This window comes from Cyprinus carpio, chromosome A24, assembly GCF_018340385.1.
Source record: "Cyprinus carpio isolate SPL01 chromosome A24, ASM1834038v1, whole genome shotgun sequence".
Classification (NCBI taxonomy): Eukaryota; Metazoa; Chordata; class Actinopteri; order Cypriniformes; family Cyprinidae; genus Cyprinus; species Cyprinus carpio.
In genome coordinates, this window is record NC_056595.1 from 11,536,713 (window position 1) to 11,551,178 (window position 14,466).

The 14,466-nt window shown below is 38.8% G+C and overlaps 1 protein-coding gene across 1 annotated transcript in view; it reads left to right on the forward strand.

Moving 5' to 3' along the window:
- The window catches only part of LOC109109419 (disks large-associated protein 1-like), a 111,020-nt gene that overhangs the window by 34,601 nt on the left and 61,953 nt on the right, over positions 1 to 14,466 (forward strand). The window contains exon 2 of the mRNA XM_042714186.1: positions 2,323 to 2,404. The gene's annotated coding sequence lies outside the window, so the exon portion shown is untranslated. The remainder of the gene's footprint in view (positions 1 to 2,322; positions 2,405 to 14,466) is intronic.

Below are 14,466 nucleotides of genomic sequence, written 5' to 3' on the forward strand. Positions count from 1 at the left end.
GTGCTGAAGTACAGTAGGCCACTGCCATCAGGAAACCATTGCATGAAGGGGTGTAAATGGTCTGCAGTAATCTATAAGTATGGGGTATGTGTCAAAGTGACGTCCACATGAATGCCAGGACCCAAGGCCTTATCTTTCCCATTTAAACATCACACATAAACTTGGCCATCCCTGATCTAAAAGAAAATGTGATTTATCAGGCTACCTGCTTCTATTGCTTCATAGTCCAATTCTGACGCTCTTGTCCCCATTGTACATGCTTTCTGTGGTAGACCGGGTTCATTATGGACCCTCTCAGCCCCACACACGGTAAACTGTGATTCACTGTGCTCTGTTGTGCAGATGTAATCAATATTATTCACTTTAGCTGTCAGTGGGTTTAAGGTAGTGTATGATCAGTGTATAGCATGAACAACAATGCAGGTTTTCCATTTTACACATCATACTTATTGGTGAAACCTATAAAGAAACTGAAAAAATGTGGTGTAGGATTTACTTTGAAACAATTTTCATTCAAAAAATTCAATTTAAATACATTTCACAAATAATTACAAAGACGTGGCATGCATTGAAAGTAACAAATTGAATTAACCATGACATTTGAAATGGTATTTTCTTGTAAAACATACTCTAGTAATCTTTGTTTTGTTTTTTTACAACTATGGAGAATATTTTTTTCTTTTGTATAGCAGGGTAAAACACTGATGCTTTGATGTTTTAGAAAGGGAAAAAAGTCCATTCATCACTCCACTTCCATCCTGCTCACACACTGTGGTCTGGAAATATTAAGCCAATCAGCTAAGAGGACTGGAAGTAACTTGTATAATATACCATATATGACTGCAGGTGGTACTGGGAACTTAAGCTACATGTGTTCTCCGTCTGGAGCTTGAATTCAAGAACATTGTCAGATAGGCATAAAATGAAAGGTTCACACTAGTTCTTTTTTGGATGGTGTATTGCTTTCTCTTTCTGTCTGCCTATCGCTTTCATGTTTTTACCCCTCACTTCTGTCCCTGGTGAGAACATTTGGAAGCTGAACTGTCAGATTGTTGCTTTGATTTCCTCACTGTGCCCACTAAGTCTAACCCACAGACAGCCTTCTTCTGTACTCACAAACACACACACATGAATACTATAGAATACACACACATGAATAAATAGAGCACCAAGCCACTAAAATTGCTCAAATGTCCAAAGTTACGTGAATTTATTCATGGTTGACAGTCGTATGAACACTTTTATGTTAAAGAAAAACAGCTTCACTTCAGTGTCAGCGGAGTATGCGAAAATGTCTACATCTTAACATCAGTCTTAATGTTTTTATCTTTTGGTTATACTAGTAAAAGTGTAAACATACACAAACATACAGTCACACATATTTATAGTAGGTCCTTAGTACCCACAGAGAGCCTCATATATCATTAAACTTTTATATAAATCATTCTAATGATTTGTGTGCAGGGGCGTAGCAAACGTCTCAGAAGTGAAGGGGATAGAATATGCACCAAAACTCGCTTATGGCTTGTTCATTGTTATTTTATTTGTACCCTACTTGTATTGTCATGAGCAAATTATGTTTTAGGCAAAGAATACTGATTATAGATTATAGTACAGATTATATAGTAGTCTGTAGAGTATAGATTATACATTATAGTTATATAATACAAATTATTTGTTAATTATTGTATAATATAATACTATACACTACTGTTTAAAAAATCTGGGGTCAATAAGATTTTTTTTTCTTTGTGAATGAAGTCTCTTATGCTCACCAAGGCTGCATTTATTATATCAAAAATACAGTAAAATAGTAAAATTGCTGTTTACTGTTTTCTATTTTAATATATAAATAAATAACATTAAAATGGCAAAATGTTCTTTTGATAAAGTTCAAACAGAATTTAATTGAAACAAATATTTTGCAACATCTTGCATTTCTTTACTGTCACCTTAATCTGTCCTTGCTGAATAAAAGTATTAATTTATTTTAGAAAAAAAAAAAACCTAGACTCCAAACTTCTGAATGGTAGTGTATATTGAGAAGTACAAATTTATAATTAATTTTTCATTTGTAAATTAACATGAAGGAAAAAAATAAACAGAAATTTACAAAATTATATCCTCTTGTTTCAACATATCTATTGCTCTGTAAAAATTTTAAACAGCAATCTTTCTGCTAGCTGAATAAAACAGCATGTACAACTGCCTGAGTGCAGAGGACAAATTTTTTGGTTTATCAAATTGACTCGCAATATGCACGGCTTTTGTTTTTCACATGGCATCTCAAGAAGTTTTTTTTCTTTTTTTTTTGTATTTCAGTGCAGACGTGCTGCATGGAGGAAATGAGGAAAGAATTAAACACAGCGAGGAAAAGGATGAGTAAAAAGAGAGAATAAATCAGGTAAGTTTGTGGATGTTTCCATCTCCTCTGAATAGTGCATTTCTCAGAGAATCAGCCATTTTTTCATTGTCAAAATTGCTCCAGTATACAGAAATGTTTGCTCCCTGGATATTCCCAGAATGCTCTGTCAAAGCCACACTATCCACTATATTCACGTACTATATCTGTTGTAAGGTCTGCTTAAGTCTCCCAAGTCTTCAAAGGATGAGTTCAAGTTTAAAGGTATGAAGACAAAGCCTTATTTTCAAACTTGTCTTCAAGCCAGTTTTAATCTTTCATTCCTAATGTTCATGAAAAGGAAACTATAATACTATATACAATTATTATAATACATTTTAATTAGAGTTAAAAATTAGAGTTGGTGGAAGATTACAAATACCTCCCCTTTTTATTTGTATTTATTTATGTATGCTCTTTAATTTTGTACTTATTATTATTATTATTATTATGTTACACACATTTCATAACAACTTTCATGAAGGCGTGTTATAGAGCAATATTGGTGATAAAAACTAGCCATGTTTTAATGTGTGACCTTGAAATTGTCCTGCAGGTAATTGAGTCATCTGTGGCTCAGTGTCTAATAGAATTAGAATTAGTGCCTGAATTAGTGATAATGATACAGTCATAGGACACTAGAGATAGGCCAAAGTTTAACAAATGAAAGTTGTTATGAGACAACAGCAGCTGCTTGGTATAAGGAGTATATTTATATTTTTCAACATTTATATGGTTTCTCTCTTTGTTAGTAAAAAAAAAAAGAGAGTAAGATACTGTAATAGAAAGTAGATGAACTTGAAACCTTGTAAAATTGAATTTCATGTGCACTTCTAGTACTCGCTATAGATTCCAGATGGTCGTATGTGCTCATCCACTAGTATGACATCGTCACACAAATACAGCATTACATCAAAAGTGATATTGGGATGTTATCAATTAAAAATGTGTTGTACAGCGATGAGGTTTCCAAAAGCAGATGTTTGTATCTGTAATCACTGATTTGATTGAAATTGGGAAGTGTGGATAAGTCCTTAATTTAGAACCATGAAGTACAGCATGAAATTTCTTTCGGTACCCCATCTGGGTACACACACACACACACACACACACACACACAAATTTGGTGGCAGAGCAGCTGTTGTGCTATAGGATTTGATCAGACGACTACAGACCTAAATGTGCTGAACCTCCACAGCCTCCCACACCCATGGTCTTTTGAGAGAAAAAACATCTACCTGATGTAAGCTGAAGTACACTGAAAGAGATTTTTAATTAACTGCCAGCTAAAACACACACACACACACACACACCCACCCACCTGAGGGTTAAACTGATCCAGAATGTTCCATCACAGCATTCCAGCACCTTCGACTAAAAGATAGCATTAACTGTTGACATTCTTTTCTGAGTTCTGCACGCATATATTTACTAGAGAATATATATCTATGTATGTATGTATGTATGTATATATATATATATATATATATATATCTATATATATATGCATATGTATATATATATATATATATATATATATATATATATATATTATATATATATATATATATATATATATATATGTATATATATATATATATATATATATATATATATATATATGTATATATATATATGTATATATATATATATATATATATATATATATATATATATATATATATATATATATATATATATATATATATATATATATATATATATATATATATATATATATATATATATATATATATATATATATATATATATAATATATATATATATATATATATATATATATACAGTCATGTGAAAAAAAAGGACACCCTATTAAATTCCTTGGTTTTCCATTCAGGACATCATAAAAAATCATCTGGTCCTTGGCAGGTCTTAAAATTTAAAGATTTCATTAAGATGAACAGCAACACATGACATATCACACCGTCATTATTTAATTAACAAAAACTAGGCAAATATGGAAAAGCAATGGGTAACAAACTAAAGACACCCTTACTGTTAACATAGGAATTAAGAGGGTAAGTAATGGTCAGCCACTGCTAATCAAATGCCTTTTGATTATCTGATCATTGGCAAGAGTGAGCAACTCTGTAAAAGCAGAAGTTTTGGCAGTTTGCTGGTCTGGAGCCTTTGGGTGAGTGTTAACACATAATTCCTGTGTTAACACATTAAGGTGTCCTGACTTTGTCACACATCGTTTTCCATCTTGGCTTTATTTTTGTTAAATAAACAGTGACACAATATGTGATATGTTGTTGTTCATCTGAGGTTTAATTTTCTTAAATGTAGAAAGAAAACCAGAAAACCATGGACTAGAGTGTCCTAACTTTTTCACATGACTGTATATATACTTACATACTTACATACATATATATATTTACATACGTACTTTACATCCTAGTCATATATCAATATATAAGTATATAAAAACATATATATATTTACATACGTACTTTACATACTAGTCATATATCAATATATAAGTATATAACAGTAGAGAAAAAGCAGCTTTGAGACAGCAGACACAAAGGATTATTTTCAGATTTTGTCTGTTCGCTGCAGTAGTTCTGAGGATGTCTCATGCTAACAGCTCCCATCAGCCTGTCTGCTGTCTGTGTCTAATAGAACTGGAGACTCGCGCTGGCAGGTTGGAAGCTCAGAGAACAGGATTAGAGGATACAGGAGACAATCCATGTCGGACACACACACATTGAAGTCAGCTTCACTTCATTGTTTGAGAGGGATCAGACTAACCTTTGTGCCGCCAGGTCTTTGCTTTTGTAGGTTTATGCTTTTACAGTTGCTATATGGCAGCCGGCCTGACTGCAGCGACGGATGCTGTTTTGTGAGCTGTAGCAAAATCAGTGGCTTTTATGATGCATTTAGTCACTGTTATATTGCACACAGACACACACACACTGCTCCAACAATAGCTGCATGAACCCAAGCACCTCTGTCAGTGTGAAGCTAAGGGAATGGTTCTCTGGTGATGCTCCGTATAAGCTATTTCTCTGTAGGTTTATGATTTATGCATGTGAGGCTACAACTATTTTCCTAATTGAATATGTCAATTATTTATTTAGATTATTTGCTGCCTTTAAACATTATGCAAATATATAAGTGTATAATGTGTATGATACTGTATATTTAAATTTTTAAGTTAACTGAACTTTTGGATTTGGTTTAGGCATGTAGATTAAGTAATTTAATTTTAATTTTATTTGTTACATTTACAGAGTCTTTAGGGAGTAGGGTTTTTTAGAAAAAAAAAAAAACATTGTTATATTTATTTGCATATTTGAGCAAATTTAAGTAGTATAACATTTTATAAAAAGATCAATCCGACAACTGTATTAACAAAATCATAGCCACAATGTCACACTTTATGGACTTTTGTGTTTGTTTTCATTTTCATCCCTCTTAGACCCCTTCCACATTAAAACCATACACTCTGTATACTAAAACATTTTCTACCACATAGACCCTTCGTCCACATGAAACCGAAACTTATATGATATTGAAAACTGATACCATATTTTGAAACCGGGTCCCGGAGTGGATAAATCTGAAAACGCCACCCTTGCATTTTCATGTGGTCAGCGAATCTGTATATTTTCTGAAACAATGACATAATCAGCCCACGTCTAGCCCTTAGTCAGACACCGCTATGTCACATAACAGCAACAAAAACATGAACAAACACGGAACGATTGTCTTTTTATTAACTAACATTAACACAAATTAATAAATGTATTGTTCCATGTTCGTTTGTATAGCGCGCAAGGTTTATGCATAGTCCAAGTCTTCTCCGTTTTTAGTGTATCTCTGCAGCAGAATTACAGCGCCACATGCTGGTCTGGCATGTATACTACATCGTTTTGTGTTGGTTTTGTGGCTCCTTGTGGACGCAGATATTTCTTGAGATGAGGGAAAAAAAGATTGGATAGGGAAAGCTCTGGCTTCCAGTGGACGTAGCCTTATTCTTTGACCTAGGTTCAGTCGCCACACATCAATCACCCCAACAAGATGGCGCCGCCGAGTTCGGTCGCCGTCCAGGTCGCTCCGCTTAGATTGTGTTTTTATTTACTTTTTTACCTACTTTTGCTTTCTCTTTTTGCACACCTCTGCACTGATCACTTACGACAAAGGAACACTTTTGGACATTGGATACCGCTTCACTAACCTGTTTCAGGACACTTTATCCTCCAACCCATCGCGGCCATCTGAGATTCTCCGGAACACCGAGATGAACAATGGCCACCTGAATAACCACCCGAGGCGACGGATCAAGAAACACCGCGGGAAACACGCTGGGGTCCGCAACAGACTGAGAAAAAGAGCTCACAGTCTCTACCGAGCATTCTGCTTGCCAATGTCCAGTCTCTGGAGAATAAGATGGACGATCTTAGTGCCAGGACAAGTTTTCAATGGGACATTAGGGACTGTAACATACTTTGTTTGTCTGAAACATGGCTCACGACCTCGGTCCCGGACACTGCTGTAACGCCGTCTGATAACTTCTCTGTTTTACGGATGGACAGGACAGCCGAGGCCGGTAAATCCAAAGGTGGAGGAGTGTGTTTCATGATTAACAAGAAATGGTGTGACCCCAGGAATATCTCCACTCTGTCGCGCTCCTGCTCGCCTCATCTGGAATATTTATCTATTATTTGCCGCCCATTCTATCTTCCCCGGGAGTTCATCATCGATCATCGTTACTGCTGTCTACATCCCACCACAAGCTGACACCGGTTTGGCTTTGTCCGAGCTTCACGATGCGCTCAGCGGCAACATCAACAAACATCCTGACGCTGCTGTTATCATCGCTGGGGACTTTAACAAAGCCAACCTCAGGCAAGTTATGCCTAATTTTTTATCAACATGTATCCTGTCCAACCAGAGGACCGAATACACTGGATCATTGCTACACTCAGTTTAAGAATGCCTACAAAGCTCGCTCACTACCGGCTTTCGGCAAATCGGACCATGCCGCCATTCTCCTCACACCGGAATATAAACAAAGGCTCGTTCAAGAACCCCCGGTGCAGAGGGTGGTGACGCGCTGGTCCGCCCACTCAGAAGCCATGCTACAGGCGGCTCTTGATGACGTAGACTGGGACATGTTTCGGGCAAGTTCATCTGACATCAGCGAGTTCACAGATGTAGCATTAAGCCTTGTAAACATGCTAGCCGAGCAAGCAACTGAAACAATATCTATAAGGACCTTCTCTAATCAGAAACCTTGGGTGGACAGTACAATCCGTGCAGCAGTAAACAAACGCACTGCTGCTTACAACGCCGGTCTTTTGTCGGGAAACATGAGTGAGTACAAAGCATCGTGCTATGCTCTCCGACGCGCAGTAAGAGCCGCCAAACTCCGATACAGGGAACGAATAGAGTCACATTTCCAGCTCAATGACTCCCGACGCATGTGGCAAGGACTAAGAACCATCTGTGCCTTTGGAAATAAATCCTCTGCAGAGGTGAGAGCAGATCCGTCGCTGGCTGACGAGCTAAACACTTTCTACGGCCGCTTTGAAAGCAATCTGAGCAGCGCGAGTCTGCCGATCAGCACATCAGGAAGCAGCATTCAGAGCAGCGATAATCATGTAATCACCGTGTCGGAGGACGAGGTTCAGAGGGCTCTAAAGCGAGTGAATGTCAGGAAAGCAGCCGGACCTGATGGGATTTCTGGCCGTATTCTGCGGTCCTGTGCTGATCAGCTAGCTGGTTTGTTTACATCCATTTTTAATGAGTCTCTTGCTACATCGGTGGTTCCCACCTCCTTCAAAAAATCTGTCATCATCCCTGTGCCTAAGAACAATAACCCCTCTTGCCTGAATGACTATCGTCCAGTTGCCCTCTCATCAATAGTCATGAAGGTCTTTGAGGGACTGGTTAAAAACTTCATCTGCTCCTCCATCCCGGATACTTTGGACCCTCTTCAGTTTGCTTATCGCCCCAACAGATCCACTGATGATGCCATCTCTCACATCCTGCACTCTTCTCTCACACACATTGACAGCAATAACAGGAACTATGTAAGGCTGCTATTTATCGACTATAGCTCAGCTTTCAATACTATAGTCCCCATCACGCTAGCTTCTAAACTCATGGACCTCGGCCTGAATTCTTCACTATGCAACTGGATTCTTGATTTCCTCACCGGCAGACCTCAAGTGGTGAAAGTAGGCCAGTTCACCTCTAACTCCATCACCCTGAACGTAGGAGCTCCCACAGGGCTGTGTCCTGAGTCCCCTGCTCTACTCTCTCTACACACATGACTGCGTGTCTTCCCACAGCTCCACATCTATTATCAAATTTGCTGATGATACTGTGGTTCTGGGCCTCATTTCCAACAATAATGAGACCGCATACCTGGATGAGGTAGAGAAATTAACATCATGGTGCCAGGACAATTGTCTCTCTCTGAATGTGAGCAAAACTAAAGAGCTGATTGTTGACTTCAGGAAGAGACAGCAGCAGCCCTATACTCCTCTAATGATCAGCGGGACCCCTGTGGAGAGGGTGAACAGCTTCAAGTACCTCGGTGTAAACATCTCCGAGGACCTGACTTGGACTACACACATCAAACACAGGTTAATAAAGCCAGGCAAAGACTGTACCATCTGAGACAGCTGAGAAAATTCAGGGTTTCACCTGCAATCCTGAAAACTTTCTATTCAGGGGCCATAGAAAGCGTATTGACTCAGTGTATATCAGTGTGGTATGGGAACAGCTCCAGTCATGACTGCAAAGCCCTGCAGAGAGTTGTGCGCTTAGCTGAGCGCATCTCAGGGTCTGCTCTCCCCTCTCTCTGCAGGACATCTACCTCAAACGCTGCAAAAGCAGAGCTGTTAAAATAATCAAGGACTCCATTCACCCCAGTAACCATCTTTTCACTTTGCTGCCATCTGGTAAGCGTTTCCGTAGCCTGATGTCAAAAACTGAGAGACTTAGGAGGAATTTCTTCCCCCTAGGCCATCAGGCTCCTAAACTCAAAACCAGCCTCTTAACATCTTCATGTCTCCGCTTAATATTCACTTTAACAGTAAGATATTCATCATTCAGTACCTCACATTGACATACTGAAAGTGTCAACCTGTTTGCACATTTGCCTCTACTTTTATTTCATTCTTTCATAGCTATATTTATGTATATTTTCATCTGTGTTGTATTCTTTAATAATTGCACTGTCCATGGAGCGGACCTGACTCACATTTCACTGCTGGTAATATATGCTCTATATAATTGTGTATGTGACAAATAAAAAATCTTGAATCTTGAATGTTCAGGTGTTACATGTCAATTATCCTCATTTAAGTTCCCCATATAAGTTGCCATCTGTTCAGTGCTTGGTTGTCCTGTCTCAACAATGGAAATGTCTGAATTACCCTGATGTGTATGACTTTGCTGTTACCCTGCTGTGGATAACCCTTCTGTGAAGTATTAAAGACTGTTTATTGTATCTTCCTCATTCATGTGCTTCTCTCCTGCACCACACTGTGAGAGAAGACCGGACCATACAAAAGTTAAGCGGTGTGTTCCCCTGTGTTTTGTTTTTCCTTTTTGGTCAGTTTTTGTTTTGTTAATTATGATTAATCCTGCCGTCTTCTTCCTCCTGCTGGATCAGAGGAGCCTTTCCCTCAAGGATCATACAAGATTATTCATAGAAATTACCAACCTGACCCACTACCTGGACTACTGCCTCTGCACTTGAATGACGAGTGCAGAGCGCGGTTGTCCGGAGATGGTCCTTGGGGGAATTTCGCCGCCTTTGTGGAGTGTGTGCTGGTGTCCTGTGGACCCCCTCTGACCTTGGACATCGCGGACAACACCAGCCCCACTCCGGACCCAGAGCCCAGCCCACCATCTCCCCATTGGGCGGAGCCAAAGCCTGAGCCTACCACTGACGGAGATCCATTGCCAGTGACAGAGCTGAGGATCTCTGCAGAGCCAGAGCCCATAATGTCAGACCAGGTGCCAGAGCCGGCAACAGAGCTCGCCACAGTGGAGAATGCTATGTACCACGAGAGTGCAGAGGGAAGGTCCACCCACTTCATCATGGCTGAGGGTGAGCAACGCTCTATGGACTGTTATGGGGAAATATATGTAGACATGCCCCCCCTTCTCCTGCCTTCATATGAACTCTCTGTCTGCCCTAAATAATTTGACCATGGATTTGTATCCCCTGTCAACCATACTCCCAGTATTTGTATCGCTCATAAATTCCCCTGTCAGCCCCTCTGCTCTGCCATTTCTGCTGTTCCTGCCACTTCAGCACTGCCACTGCTGTCTCCTGTCAGCCTCTCTGCTCACCCTCGGACACCCATCTGTGTGATGGATTCGCCATGGGTTGGCCACTCTCCATCGGCGTCATGGGTGGAGGATCCCTTGTCTCCACCCTCCAACCTCTGAGTCCCAGACTCCACCTCGGCCCTTCGACCCAGTGGCTCCACCATGGCTCCTAGCTCCCTCCTCTCCACCGTGGCCCATCAGTCCACCAGCTCTTCCGGGCTACCTCGTCCCTCTGTCTCAACCTTGGTCTGTCGTCGACCATCTGTAGTCCCAGTATTCCACTCCTCTGGCTCCACCTCGTCCCTCAGGCTCTGTCAGGCTCCTCCTTATCTCCGGCTCCACCTCAGTCCTTTGTTGCTCCGGCTCCACTGCGACCTTCGGATCTCTGCCTCCGCCTCGGTCGCCAGCGCCATCTGCTCTTCCTTGGCCCTCCGGATCCTCGTGTCACCCTGGTTCATCGGCTCTCCGTCTCCACCTCAGGCTCCTCCACCTGCTCCGCCACCGCCGGTCGGCCCCATGGAACTGCCTGTGTTCCCATCATGTACTGGGGCATGAATAAAAGTGTTGTAATTGTTAACTAAAACTAAAACTATTATAAACCACTTTCAGTAATTGAAATAAATCTGTCATAGAATTAAAAAAAATATATATATCAGATGAAAAATCTTTTAAAAAATTCTAAATGTTGCTCTGGCAACTTAAATAATTTTAAGTACTAAAATTACTAACACTAAAAATTAAATACAGCTAAATATTTAAAATATGTTAAAATGTAAAAAGAACATAAAATTACCAAAACTACAAATAAAAAAAAATAAAAAAGAACATTTAAAAATAAAAGCGCAACTGAAAATATTAGTATATACTATAATTAGTATGCAAATAATACTAAAATAATACAGATTAATAATTATTATTTTATTTTATTTTTTTCACTTGATTTGTTGTTGTAACCCCATCGTAAACCCTATCCAGATGGAACTAGCTTTCCCCTTGGGCATTAGAGAAATTTGTTTCCCAGAGATACTTTGTGATTTTAATGCCCTCTAAATCTGCCAAGTCTGTTTTTCTCACACAACCTCTGTAAAAATTCCAACGCAAATTATCCACTGTTTTCCGCGAACTCAATGGTCTTCTGAGAAATCTAATCCTGTCCACATGCAAATATCTTGCACTTCTAGAAACTCACCCCAACACCACTCAAAAAATGTTTTTGATCAGCCTGAGCCACCATTTGTGCACCAGTCTTCTGCATGCTGTACCTTTCAATATGGACAGTATCTGATGAAAAAAAAACAATCAAAATTAATAAGATAACTGCCAAGACTGGCCATTTAAACATCAGCATTAGGTAAGATACTTGCCTAGATGTCTCTGCTCACTTAGGTGTGTTTATAATAAGCAGCCACTTCTAGAAACTCATGTGAAGATTATTTAAATAAGGTTTTTATGAAAAACAAAAATTATATCAAGATAATATCATTAAAAGATATATACGTCATTAATGATGCATGCCACCACATCACATGTAATGCCCACATCTAGAAAACTCTTTGTAGTCGCCCCAGAATTGGTACTTGGATTTACAAATGTTGAATGATAAGAATTGTAACTCAAACATCATTTAGAAAACTAGTATAGGGCTGCAATGTCATTTTGGCTATTGGTTCATGTGGACCAGTCAAATGTAATCCAGTGTAACTAAAGACATGGAATCATCACAGGACCTGAATATTGCCCTCTGGGTATTAAGCACTTTACAGCTCACACCATTATCCAGAGTGGTTCTCTGTAGTCAGATCTCTAAAGGCCAAGCACTGTTCGTCCTGCCAGAAAAATGGATTTAGCGCCCCAGCTTTTTGATGTTACAAGTACCATTGCTCAGCTCTAACTGAAGTCCTTTTTTAAAGAGCTGTAATATACACTGAATCCAGCGCAGTGAGAAACAGACTCTAAATCCCATCCAATGCGCTGACTGTGCCCTGGGAACAGGGGCTGGAGTTTGGGAAGAAAGGAACAGTAACTCGGAGCGCCTCATTTGGAATACCAATGGGTCTGGCGGGGTTAATGTTCAACACACCTCTGCCAAGGAAAATTCAATTGCTTCCACAAAACATGTGATATTTGAAAAGGAGCCTGAAGGAAGACTTCAAAGAGCATTGGCTCAGCAGTGTCTTCATGGTTACCGAATTAATGGGAGTGAATGAGAGGGATGAAGACATGGCAGTTTAGGTAGATTATTATTTTGCGTGTATGTATGTATGTGCTTCATATTAGCTATATTTTGTTTGGTAAGGAATGTTGGGACCTTAGAATGGGAATAACAGAAGAGTAGATGATTTGTGCATTGACAGCATCTGTAGAGAAGTCATTAAAATAAATGGACTAAATAAAAAATACCATTAAGCGCAAGTAAAATGGCACTTTCCATTTGATCCAAAAGTAACAGGCCATTTAAATAGTTGCTTAATAATTCTAATTTGCCAATATTATATCATATGTACCACTTGGAACTGTGCATTATTCAGATTATTGTTAGTGAGTTATTTTCATGATTAAATTATAAATGAGTTATAATAAACCAAGAAAATGTGGCAGTTTTAGACAGCAAGGCCTCTTGGCTTTAAGCATTTCAGTCCATTAACCCAAAATAATTACCTCATTTGCGAAAAATGATTAGTCACTTCTTTTCTCTCCATGTTCCAGGGTGTTATCTAGGTTAAGAAATTATTATTTTCTCTGCAATGGTGGCATTTGTGATGAACAAAAACCTTCAGGAGTCAGTGCAAACAAGTTAAACTCATCAAAATGAGTTGAGTTGTTTGGAAATTACAAACACGGATCTCTGCCGTGTTTGCACCAATGAAATTAAAAACTAATTTACCATTTTTTTTTTTTTTTAATAAACTCTTGATTTCACACCTCATTGATGAGACTTGTGAAGCTTATTAGGCTAAATCGCTATTCAGCAATAAAAGCATTGTGGTCCTTCCTGATACTCCGTCTTCATTCTGCAATTTAACCTGGGAAGATGAGGTGCAGAACTGATATCAATTATCAATTGCGTGTGGCTCATTAAGACTGTTTGAGGAAATAAATACATATTTGGTGAAAGACACTTGGTCTTTATGGTATAAATGAATGGGTTTTGTTCATTATTATGAAGTAATTCATGTTTCATGAGGTTTTCTGTTTTGCATAAACAGTGTACCAACTTTTGCATAAAAAAGGCTGTTACTAGAAGCAAGTCATTCTGTGTTCAGTATAAATTTGATGTAATAACATAGACCTTCATAGCTGTCACAGCTGTTTTCACTTGTTGTCAGGTCTGTTTGATCTATTTCCCTACATGGGGCTCTTAATTAAATTTCAGTACTCCAGTCAAAGCCGCTTTAGATTATACTACGATAAAATGATCCCCAGTGTTTGGCAACTCAGCTAAACTACTCACCAGATAATGAAACATAGCAAACAGGCTGAAAAGCTCTATACCAGTGGTCGATACACATTTGAAAAACGCTTCTTTGATTGTTTTGAAATATATAACTTAATATTCTAATCTGTGTGTATGCAATCTTTTAAGTTAAGATGGGTGCACACTGTATGATTTATAATAGTTTTTTACTATTGTTGCTTGCCATACTGTACAAATATGATCCCAGCTGTTGTTGATTATCTCAGTTGTTATACAACAGTCAAGTCTTGTTAAAGGGATACACCAACCCAAAAGGAAAATTTTGTCATTA